This window comes from Beta vulgaris, chromosome 6, assembly GCF_026745355.1.
Source record: "Beta vulgaris subsp. vulgaris cultivar EL10 chromosome 6, EL10.2, whole genome shotgun sequence".
Lineage (NCBI taxonomy): Eukaryota > Viridiplantae > Streptophyta > Magnoliopsida > Caryophyllales > Amaranthaceae > Beta > Beta vulgaris.
In genome coordinates, this window is record NC_079207.1 from 55,604,016 (window position 1) to 55,613,178 (window position 9,163).

Consider the following 9,163-nt stretch of genomic DNA (forward strand, 5'->3'; position numbering starts at 1 on the left):
TAGTAAAGTTATGTGTAGGTTCTAATTCTTGTTATTGTTGTTGCTATATTCATGGATCATATTGTTAGTGCGCCTCCCGACTTTACAGCTCCCTCAATTTCTTTTTGCGCACCACCCATCGGGTACTCCTTGAGTCGATGCCCTACATGCTTGCATTTGAAACATACTATCTGCCACAGTACAACTTTGGAGGTTTAATTAGACGTTAATTATCTATCTTAACTTTAAAATAATATTTGAGCATAGTTTGATGGATTTTGTTAATAAAGTTTATGGTTTCATGACAAAAAGAACTCTATTTTATATTCTAAAATGACATTTTCTATAGTTTTAGGAATATTTTTTTAATTTAAGAAAAAAGAAACAATTGTATATTTTGTTGAGGTGTGAAATGTTATAAGAGTTTCAAACTCTGATCATTCGATCTTCTGCTCTCTCATTCATGTCATGTATAGAGGAAAAGTACCAAAAAAAGTGAAACCCTTGAGCTCTAAACATATTCCAATGCTTCATCAGATTTTCTAGATATCAAATTCTCAATTTCTTCTTATTCATCACCAAGAATTGAAGACCCCAAACCCTTAAGTTTTCTCTCTCCTTTGTTTTCGTTAATCTGTTGCTTCAATTATCTACAACATTCAATCCATTTTTGTTTTTCGTTACTTCATCAAAGTTGTAGATCTTTCCGAGTTATTGAATTTAGGCTCAAAAATTTCTTCAATTGGAGCTCAGAGCTATGAGTTATGAGCTTTGCAAGTTTCGTGTTGCTGCTGTACTTTTTATACGTTGATGTTGCGTGTTGTTGCTCTTTATTTCTCTCAAGTCTCATCTTGTACTTTCTCAAAATTGGAAATATTCATATCATTGAAGATTGGTCATAAATTTGGAGATATTAAACTCTTGAAGATTATTGTGGAATCGAGTGTTACTTTGGAGAATAAAAGAGGTACACACACGTCCTTCGACTTTCGAACTAGAAATTGGTATTTCATATGATTATGTGTATTTGACAAGTTTTAATAATTGAACTTGTGATTATGAGTTATAAACAGTTTTATAGAATGAAGTTATGTTTTGAATTGTCGTTGAGTTGCATAGCCGAGGGGCACGATAACTTCTTGAAAGTATAAACTCGTGACATGGTTATATAAACTTGTTAACTAAGTTTATAAGGCTTCTGTATGTGTTGTGATGCGATATTTTTAGTAATTGTTGCTATTAGTATTTGAGCTAAAATCTTTAACATCTTTATTTTTGTAAGTTGTTCACAACAAGATTTTCAATTTATGAACCTAGGGAATGCCGATTTAGTATTCTTGTATGAAATCGATTTTGATCTAAATCATTGTTGTTGAAAGATTCAGCGCAAACAACGGTATTTGGATCAAAGGTGTTTGAGTTATGATTTTGGGTATAAATTAATTGTTAAAGGATTTGCAATATAAGTTTAATATTGAATTATGAAAGTGTGGAATACACTGTATTATGTGGATTGAGATATTGATTATATATGATTATTAACTTTAAGAACTATGAATTTTGGTTATTAGAAAACGTATATGGGTTTGAGTAACTATGAAATTAAGTATTCTAATTACATGTATGATGGGGAAGATGTTGCATTGGTGATGATGAACGCATCTTGGTATGCATGTTATTCGAAATGATGGGACATGTCCTGGGAATACGTCTTGCAAGCTGTATAAATATTAGCTGGGTAGACGTCCCCATGAGTTTAGAGATGGCGTAGTCCCTCTCTATCCGTATGTTTTCCCCGGTTATTTTGCAAACCGTTCAAAGGTGAAATTATAAAGTATTCTTGATGAAACTCATAATAGCTATTTCGCAAAATTTTAGGTTTGCAGCAACGACATAAGGATTTATGCAAAGGGTATTTTTGAGATAATTGTAGGTATAAAAGGATTTTATACTAGGAGATACGTAATCGAGGATCATATTGTTAGAAAAGTAGATTGGGTTCCATATAGTAAAATTATGTGTAGGTTCTAATTTTTTTTATTGTTGTTGCTATGTTCATGGAAATAATTTATGGAGTTCAAGATGGAGATCAAGTTATGATTCTTGGAGGTCGCATTTAAATGTTCTTGGGTTTATGTGTATCTTATCGAGGTAACCTTTATGTTCAACAAAAATCTATTTAAATGTTCTTGCGTGTGTGATATTGAATTTTAGATATCACATATCGTTTATATTCATGGTCATGGTTATCGATGCATCTTCATGTGTGGATTTGGAATATGATTTTGTTTTGTTATTGGAAGTGTCCGAAAATATTTGTGTCTCTTGGATATTTGATTTGAGTATGATAATGAGAAAATGATTTCTTAATTGTTTTAGCTGGTTAGCTTATGAACTGAGATGAAAAGTGGGCAAGTTACAGGTGGTGAAAAATGATCGAGATATAAGTTCAGTTAAGATCAGAAAAGGACGAATATTATGTTATGTTATATGCCGTTACTTGCCAGTGTTTTGTGTTAAACGATTGAGCGATGCCAGCGATATATTTAAAAGATGAATTCTTTTCCGAAGAATTACCAAGTTAGTTTCTTATATGAAAAACTTTGGCAAACAAAAACCGTTTTGACGGGAGGAGGTGAAGTTATTGAGCTTTCCGCTCATTTTATTTTTTTATTTTTTTGTATTTCTCTTGTGTAATTGCAGGTTCGTGTGGGAAGGTCGGAATGGATCAAAAAGAAAGAGTTTGGTTAATTATGAAATTATAATTAGATTAGTTAGAGGTTCTATTTAGGAGTATATATCCTTATTTGAGAATAAATTTTATACTATTTTGGGAAGTGAGTAATATATTATGTAATTTGTTATTGTTTTTAAGTTATTATGTTGTCGGTCCATAACCCAGAGGTCATGGATCGTGTAAAAAGGTTATGTTTCCGGTGCGTGTAAATATTTAATTCGAGGTTTATTAAGTGTTAATTTAGAGTGTGTATGATAAGTGTGATTAGTTAGCAGCTCGAAAGTGCGGGCTGTTACAAATGGATAAGAGCATGGTTGTTTCAGAGCTGTCGCATCATGGCATAGGAGTTTATGAAAGATTATTAGGATTGTCTAGAATTGATTTGGGTTATTAATGGTCGGGAATCCAGGAATGAAATTGAGCATTTAGATTTGGGAAAGTGAAGAAAGCTATTGCGATTTTGGAATGATAATGTGAGGGGAACAAAGATATATTGATGAGGAATTAGGGAGAATTTTGTTTAGGAAGCAATTGATCTTTTGAGGTAATAGAATAAGTAATGAGTTTGTCTGCTATGGATTTTGTTTAAACGTTTTATGTGATTTATTCGTTTTGACATGCTCTAAATCTTTTCTATTTTCATATTTCGAGGACGAAAAAGAGTGATAGATTGTAATAGTCCAAATTTTAGAACATATAACATAATTATATTTATTAGTTTAACTAAGCTTTGATATCAATGAAAAGTTAGTTGAGAATTATTATTTTAATTGCATTTATATTGACTAAATGATTGTAAGCTTTAAAAGAAGGAAATTCCCTCATTTATCTCTCCTGACTCGTGTCATTTACTCAAAGTAACACAACACCACTCTCTCTTCTTCGTGTCTCCTCTTGAATGAGCCACAATAGATTCCAAGTTCAAGTTGTTCCAAAGTCTTCAACTTTTAAATTGACTTGAGTAATTTTCTTCAATTAGGAAAATTAATTATTCAAACAAGTTGTTTAGGGGTAAACCCCCAAATCTTCCTTTCTCTCTCACAAAATGCTTCACTGATTTACTGGTCGTTGAGTTGAATTCGGTCCGGTGACCGTGTTGTGGTCTTTCGTCAGCCAGCTACTGGTGGTGCGTTTGTACCGTCACTGCCGGTGGCTCGAATCACCGCCATTATGCAACGTTTTTTCTCCCTCTACTTTGGGTTATGGTATTGTGCTGCTGTTTTTCTTTTTCCTCTACTTCGTTTCCCTAGTGTTGGTTGCTGTCGCCACCATCGTGGTCTGCCACTGCTGTTGGGTATGGTCACTAGGGGAAAAAAAGAAAGGGTTGTGCTGGAAGGGCTACAGTTAGCCCAAAAATCGCAGCCCTTCGTATAACCGCAACCCTATAAGTAATAAAGGGTTGCGGTTTTTGGGCTAACCGCAACCCTTTATGTGCTTTTTTATTTTATTTTATTTGAAAAGGAGCGCGCATTGGGCTTAAAATGTTAAGCGGGATAGGGTTTATTTCTCACTCCCTCCCTCATTCTCTCTACTCTCTCACAATCGCGTTCGCCCTGTCTCTCTCTCTCCTCTCTCACAATCGCGTTCGCCCTGTCTCTTTCCTCCCTTCACTCATTCTCTCCCGTTCGCCCTGCCTCTCTCTCTTTCACCAAAGCCTAGTCCCTAAATCTTCGCCGTCGATTTCATCATCTTCGCAGTCGATTTCATCATCTTCGTCGTCGATTTCATCATCTTCGCCTAAGCACACTCGCTCGTCACCCTCCGCCGGCACACTCGCGTCAATTTCATCATTTTCGTCGACAAGCACACTCGATTTCATCATTCTCTAGTACTTTATGTTTCTCTCTCCTCGCTCTCACATTTCTGAAAACTTCCTCGAATTATGTGCCCTAACAATGGCTGATTCTTCTTCTGTGTAGGTCGAGAAGTTGAAGGAATTAAAAGCTTTCGATTTTCAGTTCAAGATTTAATTTATTTTCATTTTTTTAGATTAGATGAAATTTCGTTTTTTAAGGTTTTAGGGTTGTAAATTTATTATATGATTTATCGTTGTTTTAATCTAAAGTTCATTGCATCCAGATCTAGGGTTTTGTCAAGATTTAGTTTTTATCATTTTTAATTTTTCTTTTTGTAATTTATTTGTTACTTATAACATTTACCGTTTACAATATATTTATCTGTTTTTGTGATAATATATATTTGGTTGGATATCTGTAGTTTTTGTTATTATATATAAATGTCAGTTTGTGATTTTGTTATAATTTTTTATCAGTTTGGAATTGATTTTGTGTTAATTTGACATAAAAATGCTTTTTTTTTTTACTTTTTTGGGGTCCAAAAGGGTTGTGGTTTTGGGCTAAAACCGCAGCCCTTCTATGTTAGAAGGGCTGCAGTTCAGGCTCAAAACCGCAGCCCTTCATTGTGAAGGGCTGCGGTCAAAAACCGCAGCCCTTCTTTTTTATTGAAGGGCTGCTATGGAAAGGGCTTAGGGCTGTTTTAACCGCATCCCTTCCTTATTTTTCCACTAGTGGGTGCTGCCAGTTAGTTCCTCTGCCATTGTTATTCGCTGATGTGTTGTTTGTACCATTATTTTGGTATTCCTTTTGTAAGAATGTATAAGCTAAATTTTCTTAATTCCTTCTCTTCTTTGATTCGAATTCATGTTTGATACAATGGGATTTTATCATCTGATTTCAAAAATAATTTTGTTTCTCAATCTTGTTAATGCTTAGCAAATTTAGTTATTATAAGAGTTGTTAAATACAAAGATCCAATCTTTTATCTTTCATTAATGGATTAAAGCTTCTAATATGAATGAATCCTTCTTAAGTAAGTTGTAAAATCTGATTTCTTATAAATCATGTTGTTTGACAATATTCATTTGTAAATCGAACTTAGGTTATTTAGAGTTAGCATGTGAGATTGGTTTGAGAATGGATATTGATAATTTCTATTATGGAGGAAATCGAAGCTAGCATGTAGAGAGTAAGGTGAATCTGTTTAAAGACTTGAGATTGAATAAGACTCAAGGATGAGAGCATCATATTGCTAGAAAAGCATATTAGGTTCCTTATTTTAAAATTATGTGTAGGTTCTAATTCTTGTTATTGTTGTTGCATTGTTCATGGATATAATTTATGGAGTTCAAGATGGAGATTAAGTTATGATTCATGGAGCAGGTCGCGTATAAATGTTCTTGGGTTTATTTTCATGAATATTATATCAAGGTAACCTTTATGTTAAGCAAAATCTATCTAAATGTATGTGCATGTGTTACATTGAATTTTAGATATCATATATGGTTTATAGTCATGGCCATGCTTATAGATGCATTTTCATGTGTGGATTTGTGGAATATGATTTTGTTTTGTTATTGGAAGTGTCCGAAAATATTTGTGTTTCTTGGAATATGAATTGAGTATGATAATGATAAAATAATTTCTTAATTGTTTTAGTCGGCTTAAGTTATGAACTGAGATGAAAAGTGGACAAATTATAGGAGAAAAATGACCGAGATATAAGTTTAGTTAAGACCAAAAAAGGTCGTTTATTATGTTATGTTATAAACCGTTACTTCCCAGCGTTTTGTGTTAAGTGATTGAGCTATGTCAGCGATATATTTAAAAGATGAATTCTTTTGCGAATAGTTACCAAGTTACTTTCTTATATGAAAAATGTTTGCAAACCAAAACTGTTTTAACGGGCTGAAGTGAAATTAATGAGCTTTCCGCTCATTATAATTAGTTTTTGTTTGTTTGGTATTTTTCTTCCGTAATTGCAAGTTAGTGTGGGAAGCTCGAAATGGATCAAAAAGGATGAGTTTGGTTATGAAATTATAATTAGATTAGTTATTTAGAGGTTGTATTTAGGACTATATATCCTTATTTGAGAATAAAATATTATATTGTTTTGGGAATTGAGAAAGATATTATGTAATCTGTTATTTGTTTTAAAGTTGTTATGCTATGGGTCCATAACCCACAGGTCCAGGATCGTGTAAAAAGGTTATGTTTCCGCTGCGAGTAAATATTTAATTCGAAGTTTATTAAGTGTTTATTGAGAGTGTGTATGTTAAGTGTGATTAGTTAGCAGCTCAAAAGTGCGGGTTGTTACAAGTAAACCCAAATCATCGAGTCTAGCGAAGCCATTTCCCCTAAGTCTAGCGAAGCTAGCATAGGAAATCCTTTTGAGGCTAGTTTGCTTGCTCACCTGTAAGTTCAAAGTCTAGTCCAATCTTCTTGCATAGTCAGTCTAGTCCAGTCCACATCTGCATATGCATATTGTTCGGCCTATGTCACCATCATAAACATAATCATACCCATTTCTAATCATTTTCATAGGGTTTGGTTCCTAAGAATGTGAATCTTTTTTAATTTAAATTATACACAAATGATAATTAACTGATCAGGTATTCCCATTTATATTGTTTTAATCTAGTTATCGATGTCCTAACCAAAGACTATCCCTTGGGTGATTTTTGGACTAAACAGAATGGAATTATGGTAAAATAGTAGAGAGTTAAGAATTATGGAGAATTTCAATGAGTACAAGAGAATGGAAGTATGACCAATTGGAGGGGGTTAAGTATGTTACAAAGACCTCCATTTTCATGACCAATATAACTCTTGAATCATAGGAATGGATGTAATGGTACTCTGTGAAAGACCACTGAATCGACGATAAAATCTAAACTCATATGGTCGACCTCATTTTGTTGTCACTTTTTGTTGCATTTCTTGCACTAGTGCATAATTGGCCTAAAGTATAACCCCAAAAGTGTCACATGTCCCAAACAAGTGATAAGTGTCACATGCTTAATATTAAATAAATGCCACCTAATATTCATATCATTAAGGTGCATATAAAGTAATATAAAATTTTAAAAACTAACTATATTGATAAATACACTTTTAGTGATCATTAGAATTACAGAATTTGAGGTACATATTAAGACATTATTGCATAGATTGTCTTCGTTTTATCTTGCTAGTGTTATTTCAAAATGAGAAATTTTTGAATTTCACGATAATATAAGTTCAAAGGAATGATGCATTATAATTCGATTCTGATCATTAGGTTCCTCACAAAGTTATCCACAAAAGTCAAGGTACGTCATCCAAGTTAAAACTTTGACTTGCTAAACCTTATGCACCCAAATACGAATCAAAAAAATTACTATGCCACCCAAGCGAAAAAATACCTGCTAAGACACTTTGGGAGGAGAGTGAATTCACTCTCTGGATATTTATTATACTTTTTATCTACAGTTTTTTCACCAAATGCCCCCGAGTTTTCACGAAATTCACCGGGTACCCCCGCACTTTTGAAAATACACGGGATACTGGTCGGTCCTAAATGTACCTTAAAATACCGCAAGTGTACAGGTCAATTAAAGTAAATATAAGGTAAGCAAGATATCGTTCCCCACAAGGAGGTCTATAGTCAACTACCAAATTAAGAAAATCTAATATTATTTAGACAATCCGGGTGACGTGAGTAGTGAAAATAACTAAGCTAAATTAATATAAACTACTATTAATTCTAACACTAATGGGTAAGAATCAAATATGAGAAACAGTTCCAGGACTTAGATTTCGCCAATTACTTTCTACAATGAAATTAAACTAATTGTTGGGTTAAGGACTATTGTATTGCAATGATCGAATTTCCTAATTTATATTATCTCCTCTTCCAAGGTAGAAAACGTATATTTATAATAACTTTACGCCTACTTCCGTGGTCGTAAACATTACCATAAACTCATTACGAACAAGAAATTCATGTAAACAACCACCCCAAGTGTATAACTATTCCTAAAATTATACTACTTGACGTTTGATAATTCCACGAACTAATATTGAAAGTTCACTCCCGCTACTAATCCAATACCTTAAACATATAATCAACTGGCCAAATCAATTATACGAAATCAAACCAAAATTATCAAATTGCAAATGAAATAAACAAACCCCAACAACTAATTCAATTCATTGACATAATTTAAATGACTACATCTAGCCCTAGAACAAAGAAATTTAGCAATACATATCTAAATTAATCCAATTGTATAACGATGAACAATTAAAATTTGACATAATAATTAAACAAAGATTAACAATTGAAATAATTAGAGGAAAGGAAACAGAAGAAACTCCCGAAACAGATGAATTCTCGTCGCCTCTGTTCTGCGTGCTGCGTTACGTCCTCTGTGTTCCGTCTCCTCTATGCTGCCCTCCTTCTGTTCTTTTTTCTTAGGTTTATGGTAATGGGTTTTTTGAAAACCCAAATCCCTGTTGTGGCTGCGTGTTCTTTCTTGGCCCAGCACCCTTTCTTTTTCCTTTTTGTCTCCACTCTCTTTTAATGGGTAGGCTTCCCACCTTTCTTTTATTTTTGTTTTAGTAATTCTCCAACTCCATCATTTAGTGAGCTTCTTTTCCTTTTACTAAT